The sequence below is a fragment of the Salvelinus sp. IW2-2015 genome, linkage group LG5 (assembly GCF_002910315.2).
Source record: "Salvelinus sp. IW2-2015 linkage group LG5, ASM291031v2, whole genome shotgun sequence".
Taxonomy (NCBI): Eukaryota; Metazoa; Chordata; class Actinopteri; order Salmoniformes; family Salmonidae; genus Salvelinus; species Salvelinus sp. IW2-2015.
In genome coordinates, this window is record NC_036844.1 from 23797145 (window position 1) to 23816066 (window position 18922).

The 18922-nt window shown below is 40.7% G+C and overlaps 1 pseudogene; it reads left to right on the forward strand.

The window, feature by feature from the left end:
• LOC139027716 (amine oxidase [flavin-containing] A-like) overlaps positions 1-17410 on the forward strand; it is a 32010-nt pseudogene extending 14600 nt beyond the window's left edge.
• Positions 17411-18922: the final 1512 nt, after the last annotated feature.

Genomic DNA, 18922 nt, shown 5'->3' on the forward strand with positions numbered 1-18922 from the left:
TACTTTACTCAGCATTCAGTCCCCACAAAGTAAAATATATCATTGTAATGTACTTTTTCTTCTTCTTCTTGGCTTTCAAAACAGCATCAGACAAAACACTACTCACTCAGTTCCAGGTTGGATGGTGTCCTCAGGTCTCTGCTGTTTGTTTGCCAGAGCACTTTCCGTATAGCTTGGAAACAGGAAACCTTGGAAGCAGTAATACCACCAGGTAATTTTGCCTTTTGTTGAGTTTTGATCTGGAGCAAAGGCCAAGCTGTGGAGGGTAGCATCCTGCATATGTCCCTTCTGAAAAATCCAAGTTTGTTTAACTACAAATCTATCCTTTTGTAAAAAACATGTTGAAAAATGCGAGAGCTCACATGCAGCTGTGTCTCTTTCTCTCTCCCTTGTCTCTTTCATGACCTATAGCTAAATAAGGTAATGAATGCAGTACCTTATGACAATGCATGGCTAGGTGCACAATCAGAATGCATTTTTAAAAATGTAACTACTACATATGGCATTATCACATCCCCCCTCCCTCCCCCTCCTCAAATCATGGGGGGTCGATGTCCGGCTTTGCCACCCCGTAGAGCCGACTCAGGTAATAACTGCCATCAGAGCTGAACTCAACAACTGCCCGCTGGTTTTTCTCAAAACATCTCTCCAGCAAGAACATTTGAACAGCATGAAGTGCACCGGTCAATAAAAGCTTCCCTGGGATCAGTCAGTCTTGTGGGGAAGTGGAAAACACACATCGCTTGTCCCTGTGACACAACTCACTGCCCAGATTGACAAACGAGCACATTGGCTTGACATACGTTGTCTGTAGCAATATGTTAGCATTCTGCTCCCTGGGCGGCCTTTCGTGTGCTTAAGCTTTGAGTGGCTAGGAAGAATTGGCCCTGAGGAGTGCAGGGCTTGAGAGGGCATGGAGGAGGAGGATTTTCCCTGCTTGACTGGTTATGAGACTCTGGAGGAAGAAACAATATAGAGGGATATCAACAAGTATGAGATACAGTAAAGACAGAGAGGAAGTCAGTGGGTTAATGAATTTACTCACAATGGGAATATGACATAGAGCAGATTGGCCTCTTAAGAGGTATGACTGGTTGAGATATAATATTACAGAGAAAATAAGCATAATGTGAGAGACAAGCACAAACCACATGATCTTCTTTTAGGAATTCATGGTTTCCAGTAATTGATTAATTTAAACATGCAATGGTTATAAATGTAAACACATGAACATAAAAGCTGTTGTATTGTACATATGTAGTGAATAGAGATGCTGTTGTTTGTGTCTTTGCTGCTGTTGTTGTAGTAGAGATACTGCAACTTGTGTTCTGCTGTGTTGTGAGTTTTCTGAAGGACTGTACAGTAAGTTCTAGTTTTGTGTTCTACTATGTGTTTAGTTTTGTGTTGCAGGATTGTGTGTTCTGTGTTCTGTTATGTGTTGTGTGTGGTCAGGACTGGGCCTTGGAGGAGTACAGCGGGGGTGTCCTGTTAATGTCATGGCACCAGTGCTGCTGACATATTACCACCCCGGCCTCCGCAGGCCCTGTGGCAGGTAATAAACCCTGCTAACTGCTAAGCTGCTACTGTTCACCATCCTACCAGCGTGCAACACCAGTGACATACAGCATCTACCCTGTATATTTGCCAACACACCTTCTATGACAGCCCTTACACTATACTCTTTCTCCACCCACATATTGTCTATGCTCTCTCCTTCCACCGTAACACACACACACACACACACACACACACACACACACACACACACACACCACACACACACACACACACACACACACACACACACACACACACACACACACACACACACACACACACACACACACACACACACACACACACACACACACACACACACACACAATCAGCCTCTGTATCCCCCATCCGGCCCATCCGGCCCATAACAAACCCGCACCAGCTAGCTCCTGAGCAACAATCTGAACTTACCAAAGGACAAACAATATACAGTGGGGAGAACAAGTATTTGATACACTGCCGATTTTGCAGGTTTTCCTACTTACAAAGCATGTAGAGGTCTGTAATTTTTATCATAGGTACACTTCAACTGTGAGAGACGGAATCTAAAACAAAATACAGAAAATCACATTGTATGATTTTTAAGTAATTAATTTGCATTTTATTGCATGACATAAGTATTTGATACATCAGAAAAGCAGAACTTAATATTTGGTACAGAAACCTTAGTTTGCAATTACAGAGATCATACGTTTCCAGTAGTTCTTGACCAGGTTTGCACACACTGCAGCAGGGATTTTGGCCCACTCCTCCATACAGACCTTCTCCGACCTTCAGGTTTCGGGCTGTCGCTGGGCAATACGGACTTTCGGCTCCCTCCAAAGATTTTCTATTGGGTTCAGGTCTGGAGACTGGCTAGGCCACTCCAGGACCTTGAGATGCTTCTTACGGAGCCACTCCTTAGTTCCCCTGGCTGTGTGTTTCGGGTCGTTGTCATGCTGGAAGACCCAGCCACGACCCATCTTCAATGCTCTTACTGAGGGAAGGAGGTTGTTGGTCAAGATCTCGCGATACATGGCCCCATCCATCCTCCCTCAATACGGTGCAGTCGTCCTGTCCCTTTGCAGAAAGCATCCCCAAAGAATGATGTTTCCACTCCATGCTTCACGGTTGGATGGTGTTCTTGGGGTTGTACTCATCCTTCTATTCTCCAAACACGGCGAGTGGATTTTAGAGCAAAAAGCTCTATTTTTGTCTCATCAGACCACATGACCTTCTCCATTCCCTCTCTGGATCATCCAGATGGTCATTGGCAAACTTCAGACGGGCCTGGACATGCGCTGGCTTGAGCAGGGGGACCTTGCGTGCGCTGCAGGATTTTAATCCATGACGGCGTAGTGTGTTACTAATGGTTTTCTTTGAGACTGTGGTCCCAGCTCTCTTCAGGTCATTGACCAGGTCCTGCCGTGTAGTTCTGGGCTGATCCCTCACATTCCTCATGATCATTGATGCCCCACGAGGTGAGATCTTGCATGGAGCCCCAGACCGAGGGTGATTGACCGTCATCTTGAACTTCTTCCATTTTCTAATAATTGTGCCAACAGTTGTTGCCTTCTCACCAAGCTGCTTCCCTATTGTCCTGTAGCCCACCCAGCCTTGTACAGGTCTACAATTTATCCCTGATGTCCTTACACAGCTCTCTGGTCTTGGCCATTGTGGAGAGGTTGGAGTCTGTTATTTGAGTGTGTGGACAGGTGTCTTTTATACAGGTAACGAGTTCAAACAGGGGCATTAATACAGGTAATGAGTGGAGAACAGGAGGGCTTCTTAAAGAAAAACTAACAGGTCTGTGAGAGCCGGAATTCTTACTGGTTGGTAGGTGATCAAATACTTATGTCATGCAATAAAAATGCAAATTAATTACTTAAAAATCATACAATGTGATTTTTCTGGATTTTTGTTTTAGATTCCGTCTCTCACAGTTGAAGTGTACCTATGATAAAAATGACAGACCTCTACATGCTTTGTAAGTAGGAAAACCTGCAAAATCGGCAGTGTATCAAATACTTGTTCTCCCCACTGTAATTGATGACTTCTTCACTAGGAGACATTAGTTGAGGCCCAAAACTGTACAGTTGAAAGAGATTGGGCAAAAGGAGTTGCTCATACTGTAAGTCTAGCTGCACATCTGACTGGCTGACGTACAGCAAATTGAGAAATTATGTGACTAAACTCAACAAAAATAAAAATAAACTGTATTATGAAGCCAAGATCAATGATATAAAGAATGATGGAAAAAAAACTTTGTAGCACTTTAAATGACAATATGGGCAGAAAGAGAAATTTAACTCAATCTTTCATCGAATCAGATGGCTTTTTCATCACAAAACTATTGCTTTTGCCAATTATTTTTTATAATTACTTCATTGGCAAAGTAGGGAAACTTAGGCAGGAAATTGACCCACAGTAATCAGTGAGCCATTGTATTCATTATAAAAATAAAAAATAAATAATTATGAAAGAATTTTGTAAAGTTAGTATGGGAGAAGTGGAAACATTATTGTTATCCATCAATAATGACAAATCTGCTGGCACTGACAACTTAGTTGGAAAGCTACTGAGGATGGTATCTGACTCTACAGCCACTCCTATCTGTCATATTCTTTTATCTGAGCCTAGAGGAAAGTGTTTGTCCTCAGGCCTGGAGGGATGCCAAAGTAATTCCGCTACCCAAGAATGGTAAAGCGGGCATTACTGGTTCTAACAGCCGACCTATCAGCTTGCTGCCAGCTCTAAGCAAACGGTTGGAGAAAATAGTGTTTGATCAAATACAATGCTATTTCTCTGTAAACAAATTAACAACAGACTTTCAGCATGTTTATAGAGAACTGCACTGACACGAATGACTGATGATTGGTTGAAATTAATTGTTAATAAGAAGACTGTGGGAGCTGCACTGTTAGATGTCAGTGATTCTATTGACCATAACCTGTTGGAGAAACAATGTATGTGTTATGGGTTTTCAACCTCTGTCATATCGTGAATTCTGAGCGATCTCTCTAATAGAACACAGAGGGTTTTCTCCAATTAAAGCTTCTCTCATGTTAAACATTTAAAGTGTGGTGTGTCTCAGGGCTGCTCTTTTGGCCCTCTACTCTTTTTCATTTTTTACCAATGACCTGCCACTGGCATTAAACAAAGCCTGTGTGTCCATTGTCATAACTCCTGTGACGATCTGAAGGATCAGGTTACAGTGGGTCCGCTCTACAGCGTGCTCTCTCTTGTAGAGGGGGAGAGCTGGAAGTCCACTGTTTTATGGCGGTCGTAAAATACGCTGTATCTATGCTCTGTAGTGTTCGAGATTGGAACGTAAACTGTAACGCAGAGAGAGACTTGGACATCAACATTTTGAATAATTAAACAATATTTATATTTTGAGAATGTGGGAGTGGTACGTGAACACTTAAGGGACAGTTGTCACGCCCTGACCATAGTTTGCTTTGTATGTTTCTATGTTTTGTTTGGTCAGGGTGTGATCTGAGTGGGCATTCTATGTTGTATGTCTGGTTTGTCTATTTCTATGTGTTTGGCCTGATATGGTTCTCAATCAGAGACAGGTGTTTTGCGTTGTCTCTGATTGGGAACCATATTTAGGTAGCCTGTTTTGTATTGTGGGTTGTGGGTTATTGTCTATATGTAAGTTGCCTGTGTCTGCACTTGTCATTTATAGCTTCACGTTCGTTTTGTTGTTTTGTATTAGTCTGTTTAGTGTTTCTCTTCGTTTATTAAATATAAGTATGTATTCGTATCACGCTGCGCCTTGGTCCTCCTCTCTTCCACCATACAACGAACGTGACAACAGTCATGTCGAGTTTGTCTCATTTGGTGACCTCATGAAGGATAGGAGACACACATTACTATGTCTTTGCCTGTGTCCACTTCTCAATTAGGGGGTTTACATCTAAAGTTAGAAATAAAAAGAAAATACATTTCAAAAGTGCTGAATAAATAGTTATATTGACTACGTCCATCCTAGCTCGCTCAATAATGTCTTAATCAAAAGTACATATTGCCTCTTATCTGTTTGTCCTCCCCTTATGCCATAGTTTGTACATCTCAATTGTCAGTAGAAACCACATTTATTTAAGCAAGTCAGCCATATCAGCTATGTTATTTTTAAAGGCAGTAAATGAGGCTGAATGAACTGTTTTGCTGCCAGACAAGGCTCCACTGATAGCCAGGTGTAACAGTGGTAAGATGTGTGGACTGCTGTTGTAGACCCTAATCGTTTGTGGGAACTGTTTGTCACTGTTATAGTCTAATTCATGTATTATTTAGTGTTGTGTTGTGTAGTGGCTTTGCTGGCATGCATCACATTTTTTGGGGGGGAGTTTGCCTCACCAAGAATTACATGCTAAGATCGCCACTGGTTTTTACGTATAGCCTACAGTAACATACACAAATGATAATGCTATTGTTTTATTTAAAATAAACATTTAATGTTACCAAATGCCTCCAAAGGCCTTCATGTTACCAAAGGCCAACACAACCAAATTATTATTTTTGCTATACCATATATAATATGAAATTTATTAATTACTGTTAGAATTTTGCAGTCAGAATGATTGCTCATTAACTTGAAGGGGGTTCCCCCGAGGCCCAGTGGTTCTAGTGTTAAGCTGCAGCTGGCCCAGAACAGAGGGATAATATCAATACTACGCATGTCAGTCTCTCTTAGCTAGGAGTTGAGGAAAGACTGACAGCATCACTTCATGTTTTTATAGGAAACATTCATTTCCAAACAGTTTGCATAGTCAACACACAGAACTGACACAAACACTTACCCCACCAGACATGCCACCAGGGGTCTTTTCACAGTCCCCAGGTCCAGAACAAATTCAAGGAAATGTACAGTATTATTCAGAGCCATGAGTGCATTAGCTAAACAATGTTTTTATTTAAATGTTACTTTTTCTTTCTCCATATTATGTCAATCTCTGATAAGCTACCAAGGAAAGGACTAAGAATAGACCATGTTAATATATCTTGCCTTATAAATAAGATTCATAAAATCAATAAGTTGCTAACATCGGATACCATTCATATACTGGCCAACTCTGAAACTCACTTAGATCATTCCTTTGATGATACTTTTGTTGACAAGCAACAAATTGTTTGGTTTAAAGAAATTATGCAAAAGCGGTGGCAAACAAGTCAGGCTGCTCAGTGGATTGTTGACACACTGTAAACTGAGAAATGTTGTGACCAAATTTAACAAAAATAACAAGAGATTATATTACCAAACCAATATAAATGATTTAAAACACAATGGAAAAAGACTTCGGAGTACCTTAAATTATATCATGGGCAGAAAACCCAATTCATCTCCATCGTTCATTGAAGTTGATGGGTAATTTATAACAAAATATTTTGATGTTGCCAATCATTTAAATACATTTTTCACTAGTAAAGTGGACAACTCAGAAGTGAAATGACTAACGTACAGTATTATACAGAGTCATGAGTATATGGAACTACCTTACATCTTATGTAGCGCAAATGAACAGCAAACCTGGTTTCAAAAAACAAATAAAGCAACACCTCACAGCACAACGCCTCTCCCCCATGTGACCTACTTTTTGTGAGTATGTATTAATATGTATGTGTAACTGATAGATGCACACACACAATATGTTAATGTTTTTAAATCTACAGTACCAATCAAAAGTTTGGACACACCTACAGGGTTTTTCTTTATTTTTATTATTTTCTACATTGTAGAATAATAGTAAAGACATCAAAACTATGAAATAACACATATGGAATCGTTTAGTAAGCAACAAAGTGTTAAACAAAAGATTCTTCAAAGTAGCTACTCTTTGCCTTGATGACAGCTTTGCACACTCGTCACACTTTTGTCTGTTGTGTCTTTTTCGTTACTGTGTCGGACCCCAGTCATGACAAAAAAAAAAAAAAAAAAAAAAAATACGCTGTCGCCAATTGAACAAGAGGGAGAGAGAGAGAGAGAAACAGCATGGAGAGGGGCGAAGAAGAAAAAAATGCAAGAGGGATAGAGAACAGAGAGGTCAATTAAGTCCGTGGGGACCATGGGAATCTCATTACGTAAGGTGAACATGACACACCACCCACACACAACACACACACACACACACACAACACACGTGTGCCTGATTGACTACTCTATTAAACAATGTTTTTAATTTTGGACTTTTTCTTTCTCCATATTATGTCCATCTCCGATGGAAATGTCTATTTCCGATGGAAAGGGCTAAGAAAATAGACCATGTTAATATATCTAGGTTAATAAAATCAGATGAGCGCTGCCGCACTATGGCGCTGTCCTTGGTGCTGAACCTGGTGCGGTCTTCGCTCCTTTAAAATGGATATCTATAGATATTTTGTATTGTATTTCCTGATTTTCGCCATTGTTTGGCAAGTGTCCTTGATATTGTAAGTAATTCCTTTGATATTATGCATCTGATTCCTTGCATTATGTGTATTTGTCTGAATGCAGTTGCGTTTAATTTTGATGTCCGCATTTGAAGTCGGCCTTATTGTGACTTAATATCCTGTAGTAGTGGCTTTATGTATATGTTGTTTCCTAAAGCTGTCTAACTGTTGGTTTTATTTTGGACAATATTCCTTTGAAGCGTTTATCACGCTAGAATCAAGATTTAGTTTCGTGTCTTCTGCTGTTTTCAATTGCATTTAATCAGACATTCGATTGTTTATATATGGAATTTATGATTTATACATCTTTGTTTGTAGTAATAATAATGTGTATAACATTGCTCCTCTTTCATGTAGTTTGTGGAACAGACCCCTTTCAATACAGGCTACAGAACGACAAATGCCAAATATACATTAAATTATTATATTTTTTTATTGAAAATTACAAGGTTCAATAAAAAGAAACGACTGAGACGATTGTTAGGCCTACCAACAGCCCTCACACATAACTGAATGTAAGAAAAAAGCAATCTTATTTCCATATTATCAACTCCATATCTCCATATCTGCTGCTGAGAATCGTAGCCTACTCCGTCTCCCGTCTCCCCCATCTTATTCCAAATCCCCTGCAACACACAAATACACACACACACGTTCACATTACTACCTGAAATTTACTGTCATGAACATTACAAGGTTATATAATTTGGTATTAAAAATCACATCTTATCGATTTAGTGTGATCCTTGTCCCTGCTTTCCATCGCTAAGCCGCGTAATATCTGGGCTATATTTGGAGACTTTGAGCTGCACACAGGCCTCTGAGTGGTCCGTTGTCAGCCGGCTGCGAGAGGGGCTCAGGATTGACTTCATGTGTGAAAAGTTCCGTTCACATAGATACGTGGATCCAAATGCAGAAGGCATTGCACATGCAACCTTCAGACTGTCAAATTTCATTGGCAGGCTCTTCCAACAGTGCATAAGGGAGAACCCCTGATCTCTCTCAGTCCCTTCCAGTTCTTTGCACAGCTCTGCGCCAAAGGGAGGATGCCTTAAGCTTGATCAGCTACATTTCAAAGTCCTGGGTACACTCCGATAATGTCAGTACTGACATTGTGTCGCGTTGACAGCCCTTTGAGTTACTTGAAGTAGCGGAACGTTCCACTTTGAATATCCCGCAAGTAGATGTCTAGCTTGGCAACGATTGGCTTCCATGCATCGTACAGATCCAGCACCATTTGGCCTGCACCCTGAAGGTGGGGTGACCTCATTGAGGTGACCTGTTATGTCAGTGAGAAACATCAGTTTTACAAGCCAATCTCCTCCTCAAACTCTGGGTAGTTTTTGGCCCTTTTCAGACAGAAAGGTTTTAACCGTATCCAAACACTTCACAAACCGTTCCAGAACCTTCCCTCCACTTAACCACCTGACACTGCAGTGGAGAGGCAAGTCTTTGTTGGATTTGTTCCATCTTTCCAGCAGTGAGCGAAACTGTCTGTGTGTCAAAGATGAGCGCGCAACAAGGAAATTCACGATTTTAACTACAGTATTGGAATTTGAAATCTTGGGACACAGATTCTCTTGGTGAATGATACAGTGACATTTAACCACGGGGTGGGCAATCTTATCTTCATCAGCTTTGCAAATCTTTATGTTTCCCACCATAGCATGGACACCATCAGTTGTAATAGAGAATATGTATTTAATATCGACACCCCTCTCCTCCAAATGATCAGTGAAGGCTTTTTGCTACAGCTTCCTCTTCAGTAGTACCATGCATGGGTTATAGACAAAGCAGCTCCTCATGTACCTGCTCTGAATCACAGTATCTTGCAAACACCTGCCAGACATGGAATGTCATTCACATCCACACCTCATCAAGAGCCACACTAAACACAGGGGCATCTTTTAACGCTACAGTTTGCTGCTCCTTTACATTTTCAACCATCTCGGTAATGTGCCTTTCAACCTTTCTGGCAGAAACAGGCATCTCTGTTATCTTTGAGGTGATTGTGTCTTTGTTAGGCAATCCTTCAAATAAAGCCTGCGAACTACTGAGGAAAGCCTTCTTGATATATTCCCCATCAGTAAATGGTTTTCCATGGTTTAGCAATGCACTGCACAACTTTGTAGCTCCCCTCTGTAGCTTGATCTTTGACTACATGTAGATTTGTAAACACCTGCTTTGCTTTTCATACCTGGACACGGCCCTCTTGATTCCTTCAGCCTTGTCCGCCTCATCCTTGAAGTTTTTTCTTATGTCTCGTTACAAAATGACGCTGTACACTTGACGTCCGACAACAGAGAGCGCAAACAGCCTGGCCCTTCAGTAAAACCAATCCATATTCCTTTGTCCAAGAGGCAATAACTTAGCGGACATCTGCCACAATTAATAATATGAAACTCCTGCAAAATCATGAAAGCCCATTGGCTTATCAGGGATGACATACCTTGGAACTACGACGTTGCATTGAATATCAATGCAATTTTGAAACCAATGCATGCAATTTCAGTAATTTTTTCCAGTTTATAAAAAATATTTACTGGCGGAAATAAATTATATAATAAATGTCAAGCCGAGGCTTGGCACGCCACACAAAAAAATAACAAATAAAATAAATATTAAAAAAATATGTTTTTTTTGGGGGGTGGCTTGGCAAGCCTGGCGCACGCGTGCCTTAGGTTGCCACCCTTGCTGCAAAGCTTAGAGAGGATCTCTTTTCAAATGTTGTTGAAGTGTTGTGGTTGCAAATTCACCTGCCTCACCTAAAGCTCATTTTTGGGGTGCCGCTATAGGCCACCAAGTGCAGACCCAGCACTGGAAGTATCTGTACAATTATTCATGCAAATTGTTGACAAGCATGCACCTGTTAAGAAATTAACTGTGAGAACTGTTAGTGCCCCTGGATTGATGAATTGAAAAATTGTTTGGTTCAAAGAAATTATGCAAAAGAGTTGGCAAACAAGTCAGGCTGCTCAGCTGATCAGTTGACACACCGTAAACTGAGAAATGTTGTGATTAAACTTATCAAAAGAGCAATTATATTACCAAACCAAGATAAATGACTTAAAACATATCATGAGCAGAAAACCCAATAATCTCCATCATTCGTTGAAGTTGATGGGTCATTTATAACAAAACCTTTTGATATTGCCAATCATTTTAATGACTTTTTCACTAGTAAAGTGGACAACTCAGAAGTGAAAGGACAACAATGAATGGTATATTGTATAGAACAATCTTGATGGGAAACTATTGAGAATAGTAGCATATCTTTAACCAAAACCTAAAGGAGTGTGTTTGTCCACATGTGTGGAAGGAAGTTAAAGTAATTCTACTGCCTAAAAATAGTAAAACCTTATTTGCTGGCTCTAAACAGCCACCCAATCAGTTTGCTGCCTGTGTTCTTAGAAAACTGATGAAGATAATTGTGTTTAAACAAATACAATGCAATTTTTTAGAGAGCAGGTTAACTACGGACTTTCAGCATTCATACATCAAAATGGATTTGCCACATGCGCCGTATACAGCAGATGTAGCCTATACAGTGAAATGCTTACTTACAAGCCCTTTCCCAAAAATGCAGAGTTAAAAAGTGCGAAAAAAGTGCAAATAATTCACAAAGGAAATAGTAACACAAAAAATAACAATAACGAGACTATATACAAGGAGTACCGAAACCAAGTCAATGTGGTAATATGTACATATATCTGTCCTGTTGCCTTGTCACTTGTGTCACTACCTACAATACCAGTCAAAAGTTTGGACACACCTACTCATTACAGTTTTCTTTATTTTTACTATTTTCTACATTGTAGAATAATAGTGAAGACATCCTAACTATAAAATAACACATATGGAATCATGTAGTAATCAAAAAAGTGTTAAACAAAAGATTCTTCAAAGTAGCTACTCTTTGCCTTGATGACAGCTTTGCACACTCGTCACACTTTTGTCTGTTGTGTCTTTTTCGTTATGTGTCGGACCCCAGTATGACTAGCTGTCGCTATTGATGTCGGATAATGCAATTATAGTAAAATACATAAATAAATCAATGGACAAGAGAGAGGGGAGAGGAGAGGGTGATGGAGAGAGCAGGAAAGATGGATGTAGAGAACGAGAGGGGAGAGAGAGTACTGTATATGTACACATCTACCCAATTACCCTCGTACCCTTACACATCGACTCGGTACTGATACCCCATGTACTGTATATAGCCAAGTTATCATTACTCATGTGTGTATTCATTCCTCGTATTATAAAAACATTCTCTCTCTGCATTGTTGGGAATGGCCCGTAAGTAAACATTTCACTGTTAGTCTACACCTGTTCTTTACAAAGCATGTGACAATAACATTTGATTTGATGTAGGTACGGGTAAAGTGACTAGGCTATCAGGATAGATAAGAAACAGAGTAGCAGCAGCATGTGTGAACGTGTGTCTATGTGTGAGCTCGGACCCAGTGATGTACTGTGCCGTACGCACTACCTCTGTAACTCATAACGGTCAGATGCCAAGCAGTTACCATCCAAGCGGTGATGCAGCCAGTCAATATGCTCTCAATGGTCCCGTTGTAGAACTTTTTGCCAAATCTTTTCAGCCTTCTGAGGGGGAAGAGACGTTGCCGTGCCCTCTTCACGACACCGTTGGTGTGTTTGGACCATGAAAGGTCCTTAGGTGATGTGGACATCGATGAACTTGAAGCTCTCGACTGCTCAGTCGATGTGAACGGGGTCGTGCTCTGCCCTCCGTTTCCTGTAGTCCACGATCAGCTCCTTTGTCTTGCTGATGTTGGGAGAGGCTGTTGCCTGGCACCACACTGCCAGGTCTTGGACCTCCTCCCTATTGGTTGTCTCATCGTCATTGGTGATCAGGTCTACCATTGTTGTGTCGTAGGCAAACTTCATGACAGTATTGGAGTCATGCGTGGCAACGCACCTCGAGAAGGGCACACCAATTGTAGTGCACTGACTCAGATGACAGATGATTGGTTAAAATAAATGGATAATAAGATGATAGTTGGAACTGTATTGTTAGATTTCAGTGCAGCCTTTGATGTTATTGAAGAAACTCACTTGCTATGGCTTTACATCACCTGCCATCACATGGTTGGAAAGTTATTTATCCAATAGAACCCAGAGATTGTTCTTCAATGGAAGCTTCTCTAACATCAGATATGTACAGTGTGGTTTCCCTCAAGGCAGTTGCCTTGGGCCATTACGCTTCTCTGTTTTTACAAATGATTTGCCACTGGTCTTACACAAAGCTAAAATGACTACATATGTGAATGATTCCACACTCAACATGTCAGCACCCAAAGCCAGTGAGCTCACTGAAATAAGGAGTTACGATCAGTAAGGGGTGATTAATAATAAACTGGTATTAAATACATCTAAAACCATTGTATTTGCTTCAAAACATTCTCTAAGAATTGAGTTGTGCATAAAGGGTGTGACCGTTGAGGTAGCTAAACCTCCAGGTGTGTAACGAGTGCGCTGAGAGTCGGGAAGCAAGTTCAGGGAGCGAGTGTTTTAATAAATAAAAGAAACAATGAACATCAAACACAACCAAGGCACCGACATGAAAACAGAGTTAATAACACCTGAGGAAAGAACCAAGGGGAGTGTCAGATATAGGGAAGATAATCAAGGAGGGGATGGAGTCCAGGTGAGTGTCATGAGGCGCAGGTGCGCGAGACGATGTTGACAGGTGTGCGGGATAATCAGCAGCCTGATGACCTAGAGGCCAGAGAGGGAGTATACGTGACAAGGTGTAACATTGGATGGTCAATTATTATGGTGATATTGACAAAGTTGCTGTGAAGATGGGGAGAAAGAAGTATGTCTGTTATAAAATGATGTTCTGCCTTTTTTACACAAAAAACAACTGTACTAGTTGTTCAGGCTCTGGTGCCATCTTGATGACTGTCTGGTAATATGGTCAAATGCAGCAAATAAAGACAGAACAAAGCAGCACTCCTTGCCCTTAACTGCACATACAGAACTAACATCAACAACATGCCTGCCAGTCTTTCCTGGTAGAGGGTTGATGATTTTAACTACATCTCTTGTAGTTTTTATGATAAATGTTACTGTGATGAAAATTCCAGATTCTTTGCATTATCAAATAACATTCAGCTCAGACACCCATACTGTACACGCCCCACAAGACATGCCAGCAGGGGTCTCTTCACAGTCCCCAAGTCCAACATGAATTCACGGCAACGCACAGTATTATACAGGCCCCGGTCGCATGGATCTCCCATCGCCAATTACTCAAGCAAACATCAAAATGACCTTTAATTTTTTTTATTAAACAACATCTCATGGAATGGCAGGACACAACCACAAACACCCGTACACACAGACACTCTAACACACACACATTATCTTTAAGTTTTATTGTTTGTATATAGTTGTATTTAAAATGTGTGTGACTGTCCTTGTCTATCAGTGTATCAGTGTTTTGTTACTTGTCATGTGTTGTGTTCTTTGTGGGCTACAGGAAGAGTACCTTCTGCAAAAGTGAATGGGGATCCAAATAAACCAATAATGAACAAATAAGGTACATATAGAAGCCGAAAGAATCAGTGGACTAGCCAAACCTCTCATTATATATCTCATCCAATCCCATGAAGTGCTATAAGATTACTGCATATTTAGAGGAGATGATGAATAATGTAAGAAACTGTAATTACTTATAAGAGCTCCCCAATGAATGGAAGCCCTAACCAGGGGATGAGGTCGTTTTAATAAGAGAGAGAGTGTGTTTACCGTCTATTATTGTGCAGGACAGCCCCACACAGGAACACCCGCCACTGAGTGATCCGTATGGAGAGAGGGGGGGGGGGGGAGAGCATTCAGTTGTTGAGAGGCAATGTTGGTAAAGTGACCCCAGAGATTCATGGATAAGTAAGCCTACACATCCATAATGCATTCAGAGTAAATACTGTGCACAGAAAACAGCCTCTTTTGACCGTGAGAAGTAGCAAATTCACTCCCCCCAAAACACATCCTTCTGAAAATGGTATCTGTTAGAACATTTGGACATTGTTTTTTATTTATAGATGTTGATAGTCAGTGGAAAAAGTAGCAAGTCTTGTGTAATAGTACCAAATGACATTTCAGAATGGAGTGTTCTGCTGCAGGCTCTCTCGCCAAGGCTTCAAAGTAATATGAGGTCCCGTTTACTTGACAAGGGTTTAATATTGCAACACTCCAAGTACAACAAATATTTCTACGCCTGTGAGGTATTTCTTACAAAGCTAAGAAAAACACAATTTCAGATGTCTTTGTTTGAGAAGTTCTAGTGTTAATATCTCAATCAAAGTAATAACATATACTGCTCTGCTTAGAGCATATTGTTAGTGCTGGTGTCATTTCTCATTATCACTCTGATTTCATACATAATCACAACTCGCTTGTTTCAGGAAGCAAATAAATTGTACTCATCGATGAAATCTGTTCCTATCTAGCATTGGCAGGCAATGAAATAACCATGATAAACCTCTCAATTTGAAGACAGCTGGCAGGGAGTGGTAACTGTTGTTGTGACTTGACTTTAACATTAATCTGAAGACTTATTTATCTAATTAACTAACTATGTTTAATTGTTACTCGATTAAATGAATCTTGTAACAATTAACTCATTAGGATCTGGGGCACCACGAGAGCGGTTGTTTAAAGATTTACCATCTCCCTAATGAAACTCTAAAAGGTCTTTACCTATCACATCTATAAACTGTCAACTTATTAATCACAACCTCGTATCATATCATCATTCTGAACAGCCGTAACCTCCTGCATCTGCAAAAACCTGAGCCTTACTTATGATTCAGTACTACACAATTTGGCTTAATTATTTATTTACTAGCTAATTAAATGGGAACACAGGATAAACATACACACTCTGTATCGGGTATCAAGGTAAGACCCAGATGCAGACCATGTCGAAGTAACCATGTTTATTACAGCAACAGCGGCAAAGGTACAGGACGAATGGAAGGCTCAGGGTCAGGTCAGGCAGAGGTTGGTAATTCAAAGGTGGGGCAAAGGTACAGGATGGCAGGCAGGCTTAGGGTCAGGCAGAGTGGTCAGGTGGGTTGGTACTGAATCAGGACAGGCAAGGGTCAAAAACCAGGAGGACGAGAAAAGAGAGACTGGGGAAAAGCAGGAGCTGACACAAAAACGCTGGTTGGCTTGACAAACAAGACGAACTGGCAACAGACAAACAGAGAACACATAAATACACAGGGGCTAATGGAGGCAAACACAGGTATAAATACACAGGGGGGTGGAGACAATCACAAAGACAGGTGAAACAGATTAGGGTGTGACACTCTGCACCGGTTATTGACTGGAGACTTAATACACTGAAAACAGGTCCCTAGCGGAATGACAACAACATGGCTGCTTGTTAAAGACGAGATGGAGATGGAGAGAGAGAGGGACAGAGACACTTAACATTGGTACATTCAGAAACAGCTTTCCGCTACAGTAACCATATACTTTGCACACGAACCGCTGCCCGCTTTGAGTAAAAAATGTATGTATTTACGTGAAATGCCTGGGTTTGCCATGGATCTCTCGGTGAACAGGACAGCCTTGGAAAGGGGGTTGGACTTTTTTGTGGCACACTTGTAAGGCTCTGATTGTACGAAATGGTTCCAACAAGTCTTCWACTGTGTTCCTTCTTTGTAGTTGTCCGGTATCCAGTGACTTGTCGTGTAGTCCTGAACAGAATTACAGAGTTGATTTTCACTCTTGAAAATTCGCTCTTGAAGATGCTTCTTTGAAGCATAATTTTTCATATTACATGCACAATGCATAGTATAGAAACGTCCTATGTGTAGTGGATATACTTTCCAAGTTACAGTATTTCCTTTATAACATTTTTAATGACATTACAAAATAACAAACAAAATTACATTAGTGTTCTATAGATCGCCTCTGACCATTCCCCACATTCTACATTAGAAATATTGTTCCAGTATTTGCTTTTGAACATGTTAGAGTTTCAGCAGGAAAAAGGTCTGTTGAGACAAGCACATTCCTTTGGTGAATTTGGATCTTCTCCCTTGATTTACAACAGGACGTGAGTTTTTAATCCTCACAAGTTCTTTCCTTCCCCTCTATGGGTGAAAGGGGGTCTGATTGAAGTTATTCATTGCAAACCTAATCTGACCTATTTGGAGTCTCATGGTCAGTCATGACAATGTCTTCATGAACTCTCCTTCCCAGGATCCACTGGGCCGGCACAGAGATGGCCACACAGTGGTGTGGCTACATGGATGGGGCTATTTAGTCAGGTCAGAGGGCAACCCTGGAGGTTGTAGCCAGGCTGTGGCCTTTCACTCTGACCCAGGAGGAGCAGGAGGCTGTGTAGCCTGCCCAGAACCAGAACCATGACTCTGGCCCATGCCAACCCACACCTTCCACATAACATCCTATTGACTCAGCCACAGATCTGCAGAGTCTGGATTGGACAGGTTCGGAAGGTAGTGCTCTGGACGTTTGCTTTGTGGCAGCAAACCTCTATAGCTCAGTTGGTAGAGCATGGTGCTTGCAAGGATAGTGGGTTCGATTCCTGGGACCACCCATACATAAAATGTATGCACACATGACTATACAGTAAGTCACTTTCGATATAAGTGTCAACTAAATGAGGTACACTGAGTATACCAAACATTAGGAACACCAACCTAATATTAAGTTTCACCCGCCCCTTTTAACCTCAGAACAGCCTCAATTCGTTGGGGCATGGACTCTACAAGGTGTCAAAAGCGTTCCACAGGGATGGTGGCCCATGTTGACTCCAATACTTCCCACAGTTGTGTCAAGTTGGCTTGATGTCCTTTGGGAGGTGGACCATTCTTGACACACAAGGCAAACTGTTGAGCGTGAAAATCCCAGCAGCGTTGCAGTTCTTTGACACAAGCCGGTGCACCTGGCACCTACTTGCCCATTCACCCTCTGAATGGCACACATACACAATGTCTCAATTGTCTCAAAGCTTAAAAATTCTTCTTTAACCTGTCTCCTCCCCTTCATCTACACTGATCAATAAGGGATCATAGCTCTCACCTGGATTCACCTGGTCAGTATGTCATGGAAAGATCAGTTGTTCTTAATGTTTTGTACACTCAGTGTATATACTGAGTAAAGGCTCTGAATACTTATGTAAATTATTTTCAATAAATTAGCAAACATTTCTAAAAACCTGTTATTGCTTTGTCATTATCGGGTATTGTGTGTAGATTGATGAGGAAAGAAACCCAATTTAATCAATTCTAAAATAAGTCTGTAACCTAACAAAATGCTAAGAGTGTTCAAAGCTGTCATCAAGGCAAAGGGTGACTACTTTGAAAAATCTCAAATATAAAATATACTTTAATTTGTTAACACTTTTTTGGTTACTACATGATTACATATGTGTTATTCCACAAGGTAGAAAATAGTTCAAATAAAGAAAAACCCTGGAATGAGTAGGTGTGTCCCAACTTTTAACTGGCACTGTGTATATATCACAGTGCCTCCGGAAAGTATTCAGACCCCTTGACTTGTTCCACATATTGTTACATTACAGCCTTAATCGAAAATGTATTGAACTATTTTTTCCCCCTCATCAATCTACACCCAATACCCCATAAAGAAAAAGAAAAAACAAGTTTATAATATATTTTGCAATTATTATAATATATTTTTTTATATATCCGATTTAGATAAGTATTCAGACCCTTTACTCAGTACTTTGTTGAAGCAACTTTGGCAGATATTACAAAATAGATTATTCTTGGGTATGACACTACAAGCTTGGCACACCTGTATTTTGGGAGTTTCTCTCATCCTTCTCTGCAAATCCTCTCAAGCTCTGTCAGGTTAGACAGGGAGTGTTGCTGCACAGCTATTTTCCTGGTCTCTCCAGAGATGTTCGATTGGGTTCAAGTCTGGGCTC